Here is a 22219-nt window from a genome sequence, read left to right on the forward strand (position 1 = left end):
CAAGACACTTCACATATTGAAGCTAGACAGCGCCACCCTCAAATTGTTTATAAGTGAAAACTCTGAGAAGCAAGCAAAGCAGGTAAAATGCTTGCATCCTATTTAAAACATAAAGAGAACCAAAAAGATATTACCTCACTTACAGATAACACAAACAATGTTCAAACAAACCCCCACAAAACTTTAGACATATTCCAAGAATGGTATGAATCCTTTTACACAATTGTCTCACACACATCTCTTGAGGCCTGTAAAACATACCTGGATAAAATATAACTTTCACACATAAATGAGGACAATAGAACATCTCTATACTCTACAATCAGCAAACGTGAAATAATCATGGCTGTTAAATACCTGAAACTGAATAAAGCCCTAGGCCCAGATGGCTTTACCAACAATTTTTATAAAGCTTTCACCAACGCAATCCCTCCCTCTCTTGTAGATTTATTTAATTATTTTGCAGACTCTGAATCTATCTCTAACACCACAGGCGAGATACATTGAGGTCCATATCTTAGTTGGTATACCACATCAAAGGTTGGGGACCAGCTGAGACGTGCAGACAACGATTCTGTTGAAAATGACCTAATAAGCATGGCAAATTGACTTCTTATACCTTTATCAATCTATCCTCTATCTCCACTCTCTGACTCATCCCAAACCCATTCTACCAATATGATCTCCAAAATAACCCTTCCTAGACTCTTCTATCCTCCACCCCTCCTGGCTCACCCCAAACCTTAGTTTATGATCTACAAAACAACCCTCATGTATCTCTCCTTTGACTCATCCCAAACCTCATTTTACTACTATGATCTCCCTAAATCATTTCTATAAACTCTTCCCTCCTCCACCTCTCCTTTACTCATCCCAAACTTCACCTTACTACTATGATCCCCCAATTACACTTCTGTATTCTTCCCTCTTCTATCCCTCCACTATTCAATTCAATCCAACTAACAGACTCACCTGTCCTCCACTCAAAATAACTCATACCTCCCTATATTAATACTATACTTCTATTTACCTATGCTAATCCACCACTAATCCTTTTGGGTTCTGGAGTAGCATACTACTCACCAAAAAGCGCTTCAGCACCTCATCAGGGGTAGTAAGCACTATATAAATACAATGGAAACATTTCCAAACAAATGTACAAGAAAGTTTCAATTCTATTAAGGACTCGAAGGCAAAGATGAGGCTATTCTTTTTTCATTTATTTTCAGCCGGCAGCCATAAGGTTTCATAACATTCAACAATAAAAACTACATTTCCCATGAAACTGTGGGAAAAAACATTAAAAGAACAGTTCATCCAATCAGAGTCTTTTCATTTCCCTTCATATTTCCTGAAGATACTCTATCACCCTCTTTCTTCCTGCAAACACAGCCAATTCTTCCTTGCATCATCCCTGTTTAGTGGAGTCCAGACCTGACCAAGTAAAAAAGAAAAAATAGTATGAAGAACTAGCTAGATACTCTGATGAAGCATCAATAAGCACAACACAAGACTAGAATCAAAGGAATTTAAAATACACAGGTACCAGTGCATCACGATAAAAAAAACAACAGTGAATCCATGAAACATAGAAAACCAAACTTTCGGTACCTACCCATTATTGAGTCATCGGGCCTCCACTCCCTTTTTTGAAAGATGCATTTGGGAGGGCCCAGTACCGTAGTACACCTAGGTAGGCTAATCCTCACCTCCAAGTCCTTCATAGAATTGAAACTTTATATTTTCTAGGACATTTTTCATTCTATGTCAGGACTCTGAGAAGAGGATTAAGCTAGTTTAAATCTTATCAACTACTCAGGTTGCGGGATTCGTCCCCGGTTTAAAATAAAACCATTTAAAAGTTTAATCCGAGGACCAATCCACTGCATTGAGGATATCCTCAAACCTGGCCCCTAAAGAGAAGGCTTTGGATGCATTGGCCCTTTCACAGAATGGGCTCCAAACTGGGAAGTATTGATACCGGCCTCCTGCATGGCCCATCTGACCCATCTTGCAATCGTAGGCAAGGATACTGGTTTGTGAGGTTTAGTTAGAGAAATTAGAAGTAGCACGTCTACCAGGAAACATAGGGGGTCATTCTGACCTCGGCGGTAAAAGGCCCTTACCGCCGGTCAGAAGTCCGCCATTCTACCGCCGCAGCCGTGGTAAACCGCCACGGTCATTCTGACCACCAACTGTGAAACCGCCAAAAATCTGACATCCAAGGAAGGCCACCTCATCAGCGGGCCGCGGAAAACTGGAGATGACCAAACCTCCACCGTCACGCCAACACAAACACGCCCATGCCATTCTGACCCACGAATCCACGCGGCGGTCTTTCAACCGCGGTATTCCATTGGCGGTACACACCGCCGCGCTCAAAATACACACACAGCTCCAAAACACAGCCACATTGGACAATTTGAAATACACACACCTGACACACATACAAACAACACTCCCACACATCCAATCAACAATAAAACACACACCCACATCACCCACAAACCCCCACTAGTTGGAAATCGGAGAGAAGGCGATAGAGATAGAGAGAGCGAGCACAGCAATCGAAAACCCCAACACACACAGGAACCCAACTTCATCACCCACACCACATTTACGCACACATCACCACATATCACCACGCACATCACCACAAACACCACCCCACACCTCATCCACACCACCCCATGGCACCCCAAAGACACCCCAGGTTCTCGGACCAAGAACTCAGGGTCATGGTGGAGGAAATTATAAGGGTTGAGCCCCAGCTCTTCCACACACAGGTGCAGCACACCACTATAGCAAGGAAGGCTGAGCTATGGCAAAGGATCGTAGACAGGGTCAACGCTGTGGGACAGGATCCCAGAAATCGGGAAGATATCAGAAAGCGGTGGAACGACCTACGGGGGAAGGTGCGCTCGATGGTGTCGCGACACAACATCGCTGTGCAGAAGACTGGCGGCGGACCCCCACTCACTCCACCCCAATTCACAGCATGGGAGCAAGAGGTAGTAAACATCCTGCATCCTGATGGCCTCGCTGGAGTACACGGAGGAATGGACTCTGGTAAGTCGAATCTCAACTACTTCACCTCCCCCGAACCACCAGCATGCCAACCCCCCCCACCCCCAATCTCAACCCCCCAGCACACAACCTCCCTGCCAATGTCTCACCAGCACAGCCCACCCTAAACAACACCAACCCCTGAATGCCAAAACAAACCATAGACAGCCACCACCAAAGCATGACCATTGCACATACCCATACACCCCCCCCCCCCCCCACCACCCTCACAACACCTCCCACAAGGGAATGCCAGCACTGGGGGACAAGGGCACTCAAAATGCACGCCATGGCACACACAGAAAGAATAACCATACTCCTTTACCCCTGCAGGGCCCGAACGCCAACACACCGCCACGGAGGGTCCAGATTTGTCCATCCCACCCCCAGAACAGGCCCCCAGCGAGGACAGCAGCTCTGTCGACCTAGAACCTGATGACCAGCCCGGACCATCGGGGACCTCTGGACAGTCGGTTCCCCACACACAGACACAGGCCACAGCAGACCCAACCCCCTCTGGGAACACCAGCACAGCTCCCACCCAGCGGGCCCATGCCTCTGTCTCGCGGACGTGTCAATCAGCGGTGTGTCCGCCACTACAGGGCACCCAGGCTGACCCAACACCCCAACAACAACAGGGACCTGGGGGCAGTGGTAGTGGGCACACCGTCCAGGGGACAGAGGCCCGGGGAAACAGGGCAACTGGGAGGGCTGCTGTGCGACAGGGGGGGGGAGGACAGGCCCAGGGAACCGACTCTCCAAGAGGCCCTCACCACCATCATGGGAGCATACCATCACTCCCAGGAGACGATGGCGACGGTACTGGCCAGGTTCACCGAGATCCAGGCACAGCAGGAGGAACGGTACATGGGGTTCAGCAATGAACTCAGGAACATCGCTACCGCTATGGGGACCATAGTCCAGGCCCTCAACCGGATAGAAACCACATTGCGGGACCATGTGGCACCACAAAGGGCCCCTGTCACTAGCCAGGAACAGCTTACCACCTCCGCCGGCGCTAGTGGTCAGGAGGCCCCCACAGAACAACGGCCCACCAGAACCCCACCTCCTGCTGAAGAACAACCACCCCGCAAGAGGAACCTGAGATCTCACAGGAAGACAGAGTAGGATGCCAAGACCCCCGCCAGCATAAGATACCCCCTGATGTCATCCCACTGACCCACAGTGTCACCCTGTCCAACCTTGAACTGCCCCTGCTCCATCCTTCCACAGGCATATGGAAAATGCACCTGTGAAACTGAGAACTGGGCTCTGCCATGGACATAACTCCACCCTCACCCATCACCGTTTTAATATCATGTACCAATATCTAGCACTATAAATAAATCACTCGTTGCACTGAAATCATTCAGGAGTCAGCCTGTATTATTTACAAATGTATAACACATTACTGATCAATAATGTTCTGTTATTTTTGTGATGACAACATACCGATGTCAATAAGCATTAGTCCATGGGCTAACCAAGCAGAAGTCACGCAGTGGGTCATACAGCACTGAAAAGGGAAGGGAAAATCAAACAGTTTAAAAGAACTGGGGGGAAATACACAAAGTAAAGATGCAGGGGGCTTTCAGTAAATGTTAAATGGCGTGGGTGATTCTTACCTGTGTGCTACTGAAAATACTGTTGGATAACTCTGTCCCTGTTGTCTGGGTCGTCCTCTTCGTCTTCCTCCTCTTCACTCTCCGCAGGCTCCACAGCTGCTTCAACACCACCATCTGGACCATCCTCCTGCAGGAAAGGCACCTGACGTCGCAATGCCAGATTGTGAAGCATACAGCAGGCCACGATGATCTGGCACACCTTCTTTGGTGAGTACATCAGGGATCCCCCTGTCATATGCAGGCACCTAAACCTGGCCTTCAGGAGGCCAAAGGTTCTTTCTATGATCCTCCTAGTTTGCCCATGGGCCTCATTGTACCGTTCCTCTGCCCTGGTCCGGGGATTCCTCACTGGGGTCAATAGCCAAGGCAGGTTGGGGTAACCAGAGTCACCAATTAGCCACACATTGTCTCTGTAGCTGTTCCATCACATAAGGGATGCTGCTATTACGCATCACATACGCGTCATGCACTGACCCAGGGAACTTGGCATTCACATGGGAGATGTACTGGTCAGCCAAACAGACCACCTGGACGTTCATAGAATGGTAACTTTTCCTGTTTCTGTACACCTGCTCATCGTCTTTTGGGGGTACTAAAGCCACATGGGTCCCATCAATGGCACCAATTATGTTGGGGATATGTCCAAGGGCATAAAAATCACCCTTCACAGTGGCCAAATCAACCTCCTCAGGGAATACAATGTAGCTCTGCATGTGTTTCGTCAGGGCAGACAACACTCTAGACAAAATTTTGGAAAACATAGGCTGAGACATTCCAGATGACATGGCCACTGTTGTCTGGAATGAGCCACTTGCCAAAAATGGAGGACTGACAGAACCTGCACTAGAGGGGGAATTCCTGTGGGTTGGCGGATGGGGGACATCAGGGCTGGCTCCAGCTGGGCACACAGTTCATGTATAGTGGCTCGGTCAAGTCGGTATCGTAGTATGATATGGCGTTCTTCCATTGTCGACAGGTCCACCAGCGGTCGGTACACGCGAGGATTCATCCTTCTCCTCGCAAGTCCCAGCGGACGGTGCCTAGGAAGGACAACATGGAGCACAGAGTCAAGCAAATCACAGGTACGTTCACCACAGCATGCCGAGCACACGATTATCTATGTATTGAAAGGCGTGTATGTGTGGCAATGCAAGGCCTAGGCCTGTGTGACGCAGTACAAATTATGCCATGTGGGCCCTTGAAATGGCGGCTGCCTGACCTGTGAAGTGGGACAATGGGATGTGAGGTCAATGCGCTGGCGTGGCACACCGTGGAGGTAGGCGGTCGAAGACCGCTATACGAAGCCGCATTGGCTAACATTGAAGCCTATGGGTTTCAGGAGCCAATGACGAGGTGCGCCGGCGGTCGCGGTACGCACCGCCGCGGGCGTGACCGCCATTTTCTATCTGCTTAATCACTCGAGACCTGATCATCCACAGGAGAGGACCTATACTGCAAGTGCTGCTGTGACCTCGGTCTGGAAGTGACAATGGCTGCTGCGACTGGGGAAAGGGCCCCTGCCTTCACGTCTGAGGAGTTGGAGAAACTTGTGGATGGGGTCCTCCCCCAGTATGCGTTACTCTACGGTCCTCCAGACCAACAGGTAAGTACACTGGGTGCACATTGAATGGGCTATGCCTGTGTGGAGTGGGGTGGATGTAAGTTGGTGGGGTGGGGGGCGAATGAGGAGTGCAACGCACGACAGATGAGAGCATGTGCCATATGGCAAGGTTGGGGAGGGGGGCCAATCGCATCTAACATGCAGAAAATTGATGAATTTTTCCTTCCCACCCTGTACATGTCAAATAGGTCAGCGCCCATCAGAAAGTGGACATTTGGCGTGCCATCGCCAAGGAAGTCCGGGCCCTGGGGGTCCACGTCAGACGGGGCACCCACTGCCGCAAGAGGTGGGAGGACATCCGCCGCGGGACCAGGAAGACCGCCGAGTCACTGCTGGGGATGGCCTCCCAACCTAGGAGGGGTGCCAGTCGTACCCTGACCCCCCTGATGTCCCGGATCCTGGCGGTGGCCTACCCTGATTTGGATGGGTGCTTGAGGACATCACAGCAGACACAAGAGGGTGAGTATAAGCACATTCTGCTATCTCTCTGCGCAGTGGAGGCGTCTGGTTGGGGGAGGAGGGTTGTGGGTGACATTAGGCCAGGGCGCTTTCTGTAGTGTAGTCCTCTCCTTTAGGCATGGCCCTGTGCTCCCGGCCCCCACCTCTGTAGGGTGACAAGTACAGCTATCGATGGTCCAGCATCACACATGTGCGCGTTTGTCGTCTCTAGACCTGTTGTCCTAGTCAGAAGTACTGAGTAGTGTACCCCGAATGCACGGCTTAGTGCATGAGGCTCCTGTGTCTGTCCTCTCCGCCAACGGTGTTGACATTGCATGCACTCAACCTGGTCTTCGTTTTTCTCCCCCCACCCTTCTTCTTCATCTTCTTGTGCATGTGTGCATTAGCATCATCAGGCGGAGGAGAATTGGCATCGGAGCACGAGGGAGCTGCAAGTCACAAGGCCCCGGTGGGCCCAGGAACAGACACCGAGGGCACCAGTGATCCGGAGGGTGAGGGGAGCACCACAACGGGGACCGGTGGTGACACCAGCGACACCGACACGTCCTCGGATGGGAGCTCCCTAGCGGTGGCGGCAACATCCGGACCCCCCGCCTCTACAGGTACAGCCACCCAGCGCACCAGCCCCGCCCTCCCAGCAGCCCCTCAGCCTACGCTCCGTGCCCGCTCGCCCAGGAAGGCGGGCTTCTCCTTCGCCCCAGGCACCTCAGCCCCTGCCCCTGTTACCCCTGCTGCCCTCAGTGAGGAGGTCATTGACTTCCTGAGGACCATCATTGTTGGGCAGACTACCCTTTTGAATGCCATCCAGGGGGTAGAAAGGGAGGTGCATCGGAGCAATGCCTACCTGGAGGGCATTCATTCGGGTCAGGCTGCCCATCAACGATCGTTCAATGCTCTGGCCTCAGCACTGACGGCAGCCATTGTCCCAGTTTCCAGCCTCCCTCTTCTGACTGCCTCCACCCTGTCTCTGTCTCCTGTTCCTCAGCCTATCCCATCCACACCATCAGACCAGCCTGCACACACCTCAACACCCAAGGGCAGCTCATCCAGACACAAGCACCACAGAACCCACAAGCATTCACACAAGCAACACCCAGATGCAGACATTCCAACAGTCACTACCACCTCTGTGTCCCCCTCCTCCTCGTCTCCCTCCTCCCTCCCTGTGACGTCTACACTCACACCTGCATGCACACCACCATCAGCCAGTGCTTCCATCACCAGCACACCCTCCAGTACAGTCCGCACACGTGCAGTCACCACCCCCACTACCATTTACACGTCCCCTGTGTCCTCTCCCACTGTGTCTGTCACCCCCTCTTCCAAGACACACAAACGCAGGCAGACACCCACCCAACAGCCATCCACCTCACGACAGCCTCCAGCACAAGCACCTGCACCCAAAGACAGCACACCTGACTCTCCTACAACCACATCCTCTTCCTCCACTCCCATCACCACTTCTCCTACCCTTTACCTTGGTCCTAAAAAACTTTTCCTCGCTAATCTTAACCTCTTTCCCTCCACTGACCCACCCCCTCCATCTGCAAAGAGTCCCAAGAGCACCTCAGCCACCACCAGCCCAGCTTCGAGTGTCACTGTGGTGCATGGGTTCTGGAGTCCACCCTTTGCCAGCAGTGACACTTCAATCAGCAGCAAGGGGACAGCCAGACCCCCCCCAGGCAAGAGGACCAGGAAAATAAAGGGCCGCCGTGAGAGGACTGACACGGCTGCCCCCAAGGAGCAAAGTTCGCCCACTTCACCAGCCACAACATCTAGGGGAGGCAAGGGCCCGAGAGCCCCATCTAAGGAGCGAAAGGGCAGCAAGGCGGAGAAGTCAGCCAGCAGGAGCGCGGAGCAGGAGGGGCCCACAAGCCCCATCCCGGGTGTTAGGGAGGACACCAAAGGGCCCAGGACTCCGTCACCGAAGGGTCCAGCAACAGGACGGTCGGAGGGTGACTGAGCAGGGAGTCCAGGCCAGGTCTGGCTCCCTTGACTCACTGGACGAGCACCGCTGAAGAGGGCCCCGCCGTGCAGAAAAGCACCGCTGAAGAGGGCCCCGCCGTGCAGAAGAGCACCGCTGAACAGGGCCCCGCCGTGCAGAAGAGCACCGCTGAACAGTGCCCCGCCGTGCAGAAGAGCACCGCTGAAGAGGGCCCGCCGTGCAGAAGAGCACCGCTGAACAGGGCCCCGCTGTGCAGAAGTGCACCGCTGAACAGGGCCCCGCCGTGCAGAAGAGCACCACTGAAGAGGGCCCCGCCGTGCAGAAGAGCACCGCTGAACAGGGCCCCGCCGTGCAGAAGAGCACCGCTGAAGAGGGCCCCGCCGTGCAGAATAGCACCGCTGAAGAGGGCCCCGCCGTGCAGAAGAGCACTGCTGTACAGGGCCCCGCCGTGCAGAAGAGCACCGCTGAACAGGGCCCCGCCGTCTCAAGCACCGCTCCGCTGGGCCCTTCCTGTCAAGCACCGCTCCGCTGGGCCCTTCCTGTCAAGCACCGCTCCGCTGGGCCCTTCCTGTCAAGCACCGCTCCGCTGGGCCCCGCCGTCTCAAGCACCGCTCCGCTGGGCCCTTCCTGTCAAGCACCGCGCCGCTGGGCCCCGCCGTCTCAAGCACCGCTCCGCTGGGCCCTTCCTGTCAAGCACCACTCCGCTGGGCCCTTCCTGTCAAGCACCGCTCCGCTGGGCCCCGCCGTCTCAAGCACCGCTCCGCTGGGCCCTTCCTGTCAAGCACCGCTCCGCTGGGCCCCGGCGTCTCAAGCACCGCTCCGCTGGGCCCTTCCTGTCAAGCACCGCTCCGCTGGGCCCTTCCTGTCAAGCACCGCTCCGCTGGGCCCCGCCGTCTCAAGCACCGCTCCGCTGGGCCCTTCCTGTCAAGCACTGCTCCGCTGGGCACCGCCGTCTCAAGCACCGCTCCGCTGGGCCCCGCCGTCTCAAGCACCGCTCTGCTGGGCCCTTCCTGTCAAGCACCGCTCCGCTGGGCCCCGCCATCTCAACCACCGCTCCGCTGGGCCCTTCCTGCATGCACTGTTAACGGTTCACTGTGCCCACCATGCCTCCTCCTTGACCAGTGGAGACTGTAATCCACCTGATGGACTGTGGCTTTGCACTCCCCAGGATGGAACAGTGGGCAACCCACCTACTGTATAGACTTGAGAGACTGTGGCTTTGCACTCCCCAGGATGGCACAGTGGGCAACCCACCAACTGTAGAGACTTGAGAGACTGTGGCTTTGCACTCCCCAGGATGGAACAGTGGGCAACCCACCTACTGTAGAGACTTGAGAGACTGTGGCTTTGCACTCCCCAGGATGGCACAGTAGGCATGGTGGCCCCTTCGTGGATCTGGTGTCGTGGACTCATGTGGCTGTGGTGCACCCCCCTTCCCTTCCCCCTGAGGTGCCTGTAGTTTTTTCATCAGATGCCCCTGCAGTGTTCTCTCCAGAGGACTCAGGTCTCCTGTGTGGGCTTTGCCCTTGTGTTGTTACACTTTGGCCCACGGACACTTCGATTTTCTTTTGATGTGCAGGACTAATTGCCTCGGTTATCCATTGCACTGTATATAGAATTATTTTTATGTTGATTTTTTGGCTAGTTGACCATTACTTTTCAGAGCCTATTTTGTACATAAATTTTTATTCACAATTTAATTATGTCTTTGCATTTTTCAGGGGGGTTTGGGTGGTGTCACTGTGACTTGTTGCTCTGCATTGGTGTGTACATAGTTTGGGGGGGTGGGGGTCGCATATGTGTGTGCCGTAAGCTTTCCTCCTCCCCCCTCCCGTGTGTCGTAGGTGCTGTACTCACCGTTGTCGTCTGCGCCGGCGTTCGTACTCGTGGTAGATGAGCAGGTAGACGAGAGCAGGTAGGATGTTTAATTCGGGTTCCATGCTGTCCTCCTTCCTCGTGGAGTGCGTAGAGGTGAGCGTTTTCCCATTCGTAGTCTGTTTCCGCCGTGTTTTTATCGGCGGGGCTCCCGCCCCGGAAAAGGTGGCGGAATGGTGAGTTATGATACTGTGGGCGGTACATTGTCTGCCGCCTGTCTGTTGGCGGTGACCGCTGCGCTGTTTGTCTGTACCGCCGTGGCGGGCGGAGTGTTAATGTGGCGGGCTGTGTTGGCGGTTCCCGCCAGGGTCAGAATTCAATTTTTTGGACCGCCAGCCTGTTGGCGGGTTGGCCGCCGCTTTATCACTGACCGCCAGGGTTAGAATCACCCCCATAGTTCCTCTCTAATGGATTCATAGTCCCGTAAGGTCCTGGTGACACATCCCTTTTCGAACAACCGGGAAAGCAGGGTAAGACACCACCCTTGAGTTACATTTTGTTCTCCTAGAAATGTTAAAGGTTACACCCTCAGGAGTGAATACTCTACCTTTTAAGTCCAAGGCTCTCACATCTGAAACCCTGCGAAAAGACACCAGGCATAAAATAATTTCTAGACTAATACTTATTTGAAAGCCATGACTGAAAAAGGCAAAGCACCATACAGGGAGTGCAGAATTATTAGGCAAATGAGTATTTTGACCACATCATCCTCTTTATGCATGTTGTCTTACTCCAAGCTGTATAGGCTCGAAAGCCTACTACCAATTAAGCATATTAGGTGATGTGCATCTCTGTAATGAGAAGGGGTGTGGTCTAATGACATCAACACCCAATATCAGATGTGCATAATTATTAGGCAACTTCCTTTCCTTTGGCAAAATGGGTCAAAAGAAGGACTTGACAGGCTCAGAAAAGTCAAAAATAGTGAGATATCTTGCAGAGGGATGCAGCACTCTTAAAATTGCAAAGCTTCTGAAGCGTGATCATCGAACAATCAAGCGTTTCATTCAAAATAGTCAACAGGGTCGCAAGAAGCGTGTGGAAAAACCAAGGCGCAAAATAACTGCCCATGAACTGAGAAAAGTCAAGCGTGCAGCTGCCACGATGCCACTTGCCACCAGTTTGGCCATATTTCAGAGCTGCAACATCACTGGAGTGCCCAAAAGCACAAGGTGTGCAATACTCAGAGACATGGCCAAGGTAAGAAAGGCTGAAAGACGACCACCACTGAACCAGACACACAAGCTGAAACGTCAAGACTGGGCCAAGAAATATCTCAAGACTGATTTTCTAAGGTTTTATTGGCTGATGAAATGAGAGTGAGTCTTGATGGGCCAGATGGATGGGCCCGTGGCTGGATTGGTAAAGGGCAGAGAGCTCCAGTCCGACTCAGACGCCAGCAAGGTGGAGGTGGAGTACTGGTTTGGGCTGGTATCATCAAAGATGAGCTTGTGGGGCCTTTTCGGGTTGAGGATGGAGTCAAGCTCAACTCCCAGTCCTACTGCCAGTTCCTGGAAGACACCTTCTTCAAGCAGTGGTACAGGAAGAAGTCTGCATCCTTCAAGAAAAACATGATTTTCATGCAGGACAATGCTCCATCACACGCGTCCAAGTACTCCACAGCGTGGCTGGCAAGAAAGGGTATAAAAGAAGGAAATCTAATGACATGGCCTCCTTGTTCACCTGATCTGAACCCCATTGAGAACCTGTGGTCCATCATCAAATGTGAGATTTACAAGGAGGGAAAACAGTACACCTCTCTGAACAGTGTCTGGGAGGCTGTGGTTGCTGCTGCACGCAATGTTGATGGTGAACAGATCAAAACACTGACAGAATCCATGGATGGCAGGCTTTTGAGTGTCCTTGCAAAGAAAGGTGGCTATATTGGTCACTGATTTGTTTTTGTTTTGTTTTTGAATGTCAGAAATGTATATTTGTGAATGTTGAGATGTTATATTGGTTTCACTGGTAATAATAAATAATTGAAATGGGTATATATTTGTTTTTTGTTAAGTTGCCTAATAATTATGCACAGTAATAGTCACCTGCACACACAGATATCCCCCTAACATAGCTAAAACTAAAAACAAACTAAAAACTACTTCCAAAAATATTCAGCTTTGATATTAATGAGTTTTTTGGGTTCATTGAGAACATGGTTGTTCAATAATAAAATTAATCCTCAAAAATACAACTTGCCTAATAATTCTGCACTCCCTGTATTAACATTAATAACTTAGAGTAACGAGTTTGAAGAGGAGATGATGACCTAATTACCCTCAAAAGTTCTCAAGCGAAGGGATACTCGCACGCAGGATGCTCATCCACGGGAATATGGCTGGAAGAAATGGCTGACCTAAAGGCATTGATAGACCGATAGGCTAAGCCTTCCGCTGCAAGAGAGGGCAAAATATTTAAGATACAGACGATGTCCGCCCCCACGGGATCCAGCTGTTGTTGATGACACCAACCCAACCATCATGATCAGGCAGAACAGAATCTCCTGTTTTTCGAGTCAGCCCATGCCCTGGAGGCAAGCTGGCAGCTTCTTGAGAAAGCCCTGGGACTTTCCAACATTCCCTGAAATACGCCACGCCATGAGATGGAGAGAAAGAAATAACACCAAGTGATGCGGATTCCCCTGGGGATCTTTGAGGAGATCCGGAATAGGGGTAGAAGGTTTGGAAAATCCCAAGAAAGTTCCTTCAGAACTGGAAACCAAACTTGAGACCTCCAAACTGGGGTGATCACCACAACATCTGCCTGCTGACGATGTACTTGAGGGGATAGTCGCTTGATCATTGAAAAAGTCAGAAAGGCATAGCCCCTCTCTTTGCTCCAGTCTTGGAGAAAGGCATTGGTCGCTATCACAACGTGATCTGGGTGCCAGCTGTAGAAACTCACTAGTTGGTGATCCAGACAGGATGCAAACAGGTCAATTGAGAAAGGCCCCCAGCAGGCTTGGAGAGCTCGAAATACCTTTGAATGCAGCTTCCACAGACTGGCATCCTGCCAATGATAGGAGTGCCAGTCTGCCATCTGATTGGACTTTCCCGAAAGATGCTCTGCCACCACCAAAATCTGGTTGGTCAAGCAGTAGTCCTACAGGGACCGTGCTAGGTCTGAAAGTGTCTTGGACTTTGTCTGGCCTAGGTGATTGACACAGCATACTGCAGCCACATTGTCCTTGGTCCAACAATTCAGCGCAAAGGAACCTGCCATTAACTCCAAGCAACTGATATGCAGGATTTGCTCTTTGGAAAACCATTTTCCACCAGTGAGGAACTCCCTGCAACGTGTCCCCCAACATTCTCCACTGGCATCAGAGAGACCGTGGACTTGGCCAAGGTACGTTTCAGTTTGTGCTTGGAGAGTTTCTGAAAAGGAATACATAAAGTAGCCCTTACTGAGCCTATCAGCCACCCCAGAAATTTAGTGGATTGGTCCAGGGTTAGAGAGGGTTTCTGTTCATTGATTATGAAACCCAGAGATTCCAGCAGATCTATGGTGAACTGTAGGTGAAGAAAGAGAAGACATGGACACTGTTTGAAGATAAGAATGTCATCCAGATAGATGATCAGTCTGAGCACTTGGGCCCTTAAGTGTTCCAACACCAGTTTCATCACCTTGGTGAAGCACCCAGGAGCTGAGGACAGACCGAAAGGAAGGGATACAAACTCAAATGTCTGAGATCTCCACAGAAATTGCAGAAAGAGCTTGTGAGGAGGGAAGATGGGCACTGTTAGGCATCTTTGAGGAACAGGCAGACCATCCAATTGTTTATCTACAACAAATCGATAAGAAGGTGGATGCCCTCCATTTTGAAGTAACGATGTATCACCCATTCGTTGAATTCTTTGAGGTTGATTACTGGGCGTTGGCCCCATCTCTCTTTTACACCAGGAATAGATTGCTCAGAAAACCGTGTGGATACCACACCGTTAGGACAATCACCCCTTTCCGCAGAAGTGAGTTAATCTCTGTATTTATTAGTGCCACCTGGGAGGAGGAGAAACATATGGGTTATGGGGTGAGGGGTTGGGATGGAAATATGTAAAACTCTATCTGAAAGCCCCATACTGCTTGAAGGACTCAGACATCTGAAGTGAGGCATTGCCAACTGTGGAAGAATTCCCCCAATCTGCCCCTGATACAGAGACCAACCGAGGCCTGCCTGCACACTTACCTTGGCAGAATTGAAGGAGCAGCTCCTTCGTACTCTTGCACCCCGACGTCTGGGGTAGAATATGGAAGGATATAAATTCCTGAACTTGGACTGGTCTTGCCTCTATCTGCGGCGAGCATCCTAACCTTTGGTGGAGGCTGAGAAGGCGGCGCAACCGGCCGAGCACCCCATGCCACTACTGCAAAAGCATGGGTGTTGAAGATACCCTAAATGGAGGACTGCGCTTTGTCAAGCGAATTGAACATACTCAAAGATTTACCTAGTTCGCGAATTAAAGGATCTCCAAAGAGAGCACCCTCTGGCTTTTCACCTGCTTCTGAGGTGAATAGTTCGCCTAACTTAGGGTCAGTTAAAAGAGACCAGCACCACTTTGTGCAACTCGCACAGTTTGCATTTCCTAGGAATATTAGATCCCTTTGGGCCCAGCCTGACAAGGAGCTGGGGACCACTCTGATGAGCGAGGATGAATAAGATCCGGACCTAACATGTCAGAGGTCAAAGGTGGGGGATTCGTTTGGACACCTGAGTCCATATCAGTGGGCGAGGGGTCCGATAAAGGACACCAGGGCCTACTCTGCTCCCTGTCAGAAAAAACAGGGGAATCATCCCCATCTCCCCAATCTGGGGTTGGCGAGGTAGGGGTGGGCTCCCCTGCTGAGGTCATAGGTTGGGAAACAGGAGGGACAGGTTGGGAGTTCATCAAAGTCTTCTTGAGTCGCTTGAAGGCATCTAGATAAACTTCTTTAATCTCTGCGCGCTTGCACTTGCTTTCCTGAATAGACATCGAAGTGTGCCCTGGAGGTAAGTGGGTCGCCAACCCAGACAAGTATTCCCTTGAGTCAAGGGTTTTTTGGTGCTGAGCCTGCAACTGGACTATTTTCTTTTCCAGGGGCGCCACGACTTGCGACACATGAATAAAAATGGATCTCTCCATTATGTGACAGGAATTGCCATCATGGGAGGGGTAAGTGACGTGTTCCTCCTCCATGTACTTTCCCAAATCCTCTATGGGGAAGCGTAGGTGTACCACTCTAGAGTAAGGTTAGTCCAATGTTAGTATGAGCAAGCCTATTAGGCTGAAGACACCAGTATATACTTGCTGGCAGTGAAGTATAGGGGGGGTGACTATGGGAAAACCCAGTATTTAAACAATATCTTGGAAAGGCGTGTAGCAGGAAGACCGCTAGATTGGGTTAGCGCCTTAAGGTATGGAGGGCTGTAGTGGCAGGAGGGCGGCACTCCTGTTGATTTACTGGGAGCCTTACAGTTCGCCTGGGACTCACCCTGACAATTAAGCCTTACGCAAGGCTGGTCCTACTCGATGAGTGGGTGTAAGTCTCCAGGCTGTGGCTCTGACTATGCCTCAACAGCAAATAATTCAGCCCCCGAGATGGCAGCTGCGGCCAAACGCACTTCACCTTTTTGAAGACAATGGTGAAATGACGCGCCGGCCATATGGGGGTTGGGTGCGCCAAGCGAATATGAAACATAGGCCCTCATTACAACCTTGGTGGGCGGCGGAGGCCGCCCGCCAATTTTGGACCGCCGAGCGGCCGCCTATGCAGCCGCAATCCCGCCGGCCGCATTACAACATCCCCGCTGGGCCGGCTGGGATGTCGGCCGTAACATTGGAGCCGGTTCCTAATGGAGCCGGCAGTGTTGCGGCCATGCGACGGGTGCAGCTGCACCCGTCGCGCTTTTCACTGTCTGCTGTTCAGACAGTGAAAAGCAGGGTGGGGCTGTGCCTGGGGGCCCATGCACTGCCCACACCAAGTGCATGGGCAGTGCAGGGTCCCCCAGGGGCCCCTTGACTCCCCTTCCCGCCAGCCTGTCAATGGCGGTCTCTACTGCCATGGACAGGCTGGGGGGAAGGGGAGTCATAATCCCCTGGGCAGCGCTGCCCTGGCGGATTAAAACCGCCAGGACAACCATGGCGGGGAACCGCCGGTCCCGGCGGTGCAACCGCGGCGTATCCGCCATGGTCATAATACGGCAGATTGTACCGCCAGCCTGTTGGCGGTACAATCGGCAAAACAACCCTGGCGGTCTTTGACCGCCAGGGTTGTAATGAGGCCCATAGTGTGGGTTTCCTAGCGGTCAAAAGCGGTGCGACCACGAAGGAGAGAAAACTTTCCAGCGGCCGTGTAAACAAAAATTGACAATGCTGGAAAGAAAAGTTTATACGAGCAGATAGTAAAAACCAATTACATGAACGCTTTTGACAACCACGAGGACAAAACAAGGCACTATCTGGCTGCTGGAGCAGTGAAGAAAGAAGGAGATAGAACATCTGCAGGGAATATGAAGGGAAATTACATATTCCTATGCACTGTTTTTTTATGCTTTTTCCAATGGTTTCAAGGGAAATGTAGTTTTTATTGTTGAATGTTATAAAACCTAATAGCCGCTGGATAAAAATAAATGAAGAAAGAGTAGCCTTATCCTCACCTCCAAGTCCTGACACAGAATTACAAATTGCACAAATTACAAATTACAGTTCTCCCTAAAGAAGGTACAAATTCGTTATTAGCAAAAAACTGTAGACCAATTCTCTCATTAATCTTGATAGTAAGATCTAAAATACTGGCTAAAAGACTTGAACCTTACTTACCCCAACTAATATGTCACTTACAGGTGGGCTTCATGAAAAAACCCATGTCCAATGAGAGTACTCGGCTTCTGTGCAATGTACTGAAAAGAATCAAAGTATCCAACTCAGAAACAGTCACAATAACTTTGGATGCCGAGGAGGCCTTCGATAAAGTTTCATGGACCTTCCTTAAAGAATCACTAAAAATATTCAGTCTAGGAGATGGTTTTATTAAAATGACAAGGGCGCTGTACAGCAACCCACATGCAAGAATTAGAGCGAGCAGGTTCGGCTCTACTTCATTGAAGCTCAAAAAAAAGTATGAGACAAGGCTGCCCATTCTGCCCTTCTCTCTTCATCTTGGCACTGTCCATTATTAATTTCAATAACACTATTGCAAAAGTTTCAGCACGTGTGGATGACATTTTGATTGTCACCGAGAACGCTCACTCATCTATAAAAATCCTCATAGATGCAATTGATAACTATGCGTTAGTATCAGCTTACAACTGAACAGAGATAAATATGAAGTCGAATGCCTTAATGCATTTGCACTCAGGAACTCCTGGGAGATAGAGGTTTAGCATGGTAACCTCACCACTTGAAATACTGGGGCATAGAATTCAATAGATGCTATTAAAGAGTTACATACAATCGTTACAATAGATAATGTTCAATACAATGAAAAACTTGCACTAAAGAAAATAACAAACCTTTAGGTAGGTGGAATTCTAAATTTATCAAATGGTGGGGGCAGATAGAGACAATTAAGATGATGGTAGCGCCTGTAGTCAAATACTTAATCAGCATGCTCCCCCTCATGCTATCAGATGATTTCCCACAAAATATCCGCAAGCTTAAAGTGAATTTTATTTGGCAAATAAATGACCCAGGATATCACTAAAAGACTTAGGGGGTCATTCCGACCCCGGTGGGTGGCGGGCACCGCCCGCCGGGCGGAGACCGCCAAAAGACCGTACCGCGGTCAAATGACCGTACCGCGGTCAAATGACCGCGGCGGTCATTTTGACTTTCCCGCTGGGCAGGCGGGCGACCGCCAAAAGGCCGCCCGCCCGCCCAGCGGGAAAGGCCCAGCAACGATGAAGCCGGCTCCGAATGGAGCCGACAGAGTTGCTGGTGTGCGACGGGTGCAGTGGCACCCGTCGCGATTTTCAGTGTCTGCTTTGCAGACACTGAAAATCTTAATGGGGCCCTGTTAGGGGGCCCCTGCCGTGCCCATGCCAGTGGCATGGGCACGGCAGGGGCCCCCAGGGGCCCCACGACACCCGTTCCCGCCAGCCTCTTCCTGGCGGTGTAAACCGCCAGGAACAGGCTGGCGGGAAGGGGGTCGGAATCCCCATGGCGGCGCTGCTTGCAGCGCCGCCGTGGAGGATTCCCTGGGGCAGGGGAAAACCGGCAGGAAACCGCTGGTTTCCCTTTTCTGACCGCAGCTTTACTGCCGCGGTCAGAATTGCCCCTGAAGCACCGCCAGCCTGTTGGCGGTGCTTCCTCCGTCCCCGGCCCTGGCGGTCCATGACCGCCAGGGTCGGAATGAGGCCCTTAATCTCCCAATCAATCTAGGTGGCATTAATTTAGCTAACTTTAGAAATGATCAGATTGTCTTCCTGGCCAAAGAGGGGTCCCTATTGTTTTGCTCACCAGAGGATTATACTCCCACCTAGCTTTTGGTTGAAAGGGCTGTTTTGGAGGATATAGACCCCACTATGCTACCATCCACTAAAGTCAATCATTCACAACCTTCTAACTACATATTCAAAATTACTAAATATTCTGTTACAGATAGACAACCTTTTAAAACAATCCAACTTTACCTTGATTAGGAAGAATCCAAAATTTAAAATACGCAGCTCTCCTCTATACATGAAATCTTAGACCACTAAAGGCATTCATTTTATAAAACAACTTGGCACAAAGATCTCACCACTCACTTTTAATAACTGCCAATCCCAATACAAACTAGAATATATTGAATTGTATGATTTTCTCAAACTCAAAACCTGTATTTCCAAAGCTAAAACTAACATCATGAAACTACTGCTACCCTACTTCATAAACACTTTCAATAAAACCAGACATCAGGTATCCAAATTTTATAAAACTCTTATATTGGAAAACTACACATCTTTACACATGGGATAATGAAGAAATGGAATAGAAAAAACGTAATTCTGATTAAAGAATGGAATCTGAAATGGGATTTAATCTCCCACAAAATCTTTCCTGCCTTGTCCCAGACTAAATATTGGCAGCTACACAGAACATATTGCACACCTTCACATCTACATAAAATGACTGTAAAAGAGGATCTGATATGCTGTCACTACAAGGAAGAAACTGGTGATCTAGCATACCTTTTATTCTTTTGCTGTGCAGATTCCCCATTCTGGGACAAGGTATTCACATTTATCTCAACTCTATTTGGCTTTTAGTCCAAGACAGAATTTTCTCTCCTTATTAATGGATTCCTAGATCCACACATATGGGTTCTACTAACAATAGCCTCCTATTAGATCTTCTCTTAATGGCAGCTTGTAAATCTGTGATTAGTAAATGGAAAAATCCCCCCACCATCTCATTCAAGACATTGTTAATTTGAATAACTCACTTAAGAGTGGCAGATAACATTGCCCTCCAACACTCCCCCAGGACACCCAAACATAGGCCCATGTGGAAAAGTTGGGATACATATTTTGCCAATACAACTCCCCCCCACGTGATCCCAACTCTATAAACACTACAATACTACACTATTATAATACTGTTCCCACCTACATTAGCTCTAGTGAGCTTTTCAAACCACAATTGTTAAACCATATATCCTTCACACTCACTTTATTATTTTCTCACTTCTCTTCACTTTCTTATATCTTCTCTTAAACAGTTTCTAGAAATATAGAGAATATTATGCATATCAACAATGTGATACAATGTTGCAGAACAAATTGCTTCCTGCCTCTATCAGCTTTTACAGATTCCTGTTTCCTAGTTCTTTGATTCACCAGAAGATACTTGATATATGATTGTTCTGATATAATGACATTCCTTACTATTCCTCTCCCTTATGTTTTTATTTATTTAGTTATTTATTTATTTACTTACTTATTTATTTATGTATTTATTTTTGGTTTTTTTTGTTATCTGCATTACTGTGATATCTTTTTTGGTTTCAACTTGCCTGTAAAATTAATAAAGATTTTTTAAATCAAAGGAGTTTAGGTCTGTTTCATATCAATAATTATGAAAATGTCTTTAATGTTCGCTTACCCTAATGGCTATCATATAGCCACAGACGTTTTATTTAACTCAGTAGTTGACTTGCCTACAACCAACAGTAAGTAGTTTGTTACTTACACAATGGCTCGTAAAGTTTACAATTCTGAACCCTAGCCAAGCTGCTATTCTCATCATGCCAAGACATCTCACCTTGACAACTCATCCAGGAAACCATCAGTAATACATTGGCCAATGATTACTGCTGAATTGTTGCCAAAATGATTGGATTGCTGTCTCGCTACACACAGTGTGCTTTGTCTGTCTAAAGTGGATCAAACAGATATTGTATATTGTGTTGTCAAATTGACAAATCTTGATTTTTATTAATTTATTTGTGGATCTGCACCTATTCAAGATGTGCAATGGCTATAACTTAGAAGATGACTCTATCAAAATACACCTCATTCTCTAGTTGAATATTTACTATGCACTTAATAAATCCTTGCCGATTCTGAAAGGAAGCATTTGAAAATTAATACCTGTATTCACCTAGGGAATGTACGGAATTCCTGTTTTGCAATTTCCAAATTGCAAATCCATAGAAATCACTATTTGAGAATCGCAACTCGATGTGTATATAGCTGCCAATTCCACAAATAGCGATTTACACAGATTTGCATTTGAAATTAGGAAATTGTCATTTTGGAAATTGCTAAATAGGAAAGAGAGCTTTCTGGATGTATAATGATGATGTCATACCAGGAAGTTTACAAATATATGGTGTGGCCACAACCCGGAAGCCTACAGCGCTGCATCACCACTGCCACTGAATAACACCATCCCTGGGGAAGACCATGGCTACAGAAGATGGGAACAAGGACTCGGGGAGCAAGAAGAGGAAGCTCATATTTACTGAGAAGGAGCTGGAGCTCCTGACAGAGGAACGTGTGGCCTATATGGACCAACTGTTTGGGAAGGCCTCCTTCTCAGTGCCAGGAAGCCAAAAGACATGGATCTGAAGCAGCATCCTGGAGAAGGTTACCTCCCTAGGAGTCACCCAGAGGACCATTTCTGAGATTAGAAAAAGGTGGTATGACCTGAAGTATCGTACGAAGGAGAAGGTGGCTAGCAGGGTGGCAGAGAGACGTGAAACAGGTGTATGACCCTCAAAATACCCCCCCTCCAACTCCCATGGAGACACTCATAGAGAGGGTCCTGGAAGCAGAGAGTGTGGTGGGAGTAGCTGACATCAACACATTGGGAACCATCCAGGGTAAGTCGTCTTCCCTTTACTTACATAACAAAACATAATGTTAGCATGTACATATATCATACGTCACAACATGTATAACTCCATTGGGTTGCTTTCCCCACCTCAGCAGTGCATCTTGGGAGTTGTAGTACATGTCATTGGCTTGCTGACCTGTGTGCTTTTGACTACACCAAACATATCTGTACAACATAAACATGTCACAAACACATGAAGCAGAATCACAACAATAATGTGGGCAAACTGTATCCATTTATGTACACTAACTATTTACATGCATTTACACAGATCGCAGCCCGGACATGTCATGAACCATCGCAGCCCGGACATGTCATGAACCATTGCAGC

The 22219-nt window shown here is 49.4% G+C and overlaps 1 long non-coding RNA gene across 2 annotated transcripts in view; it reads right to left on the minus strand.

Annotated features, from left to right (window-relative positions):
- Positions 1-1199: 1199 nt before the first annotated feature.
- The window catches only part of LOC138249128 (uncharacterized), a 348152-nt gene continuing 327132 nt past the window's right edge, over positions 1200-22219 (minus strand). For both annotated transcript variants that reach the window (XR_011194735.1, XR_011194736.1), the window contains one exon: positions 1200-1434. This is a non-coding gene — a long non-coding RNA (uncharacterized lncRNA). The remainder of the gene's footprint in view (positions 1435-22219) is intronic.

This window comes from Pleurodeles waltl, chromosome 8 (genome assembly GCF_031143425.1).
Source record: "Pleurodeles waltl isolate 20211129_DDA chromosome 8, aPleWal1.hap1.20221129, whole genome shotgun sequence".
Classification (NCBI taxonomy): Eukaryota; Metazoa; Chordata; class Amphibia; order Caudata; family Salamandridae; genus Pleurodeles; species Pleurodeles waltl.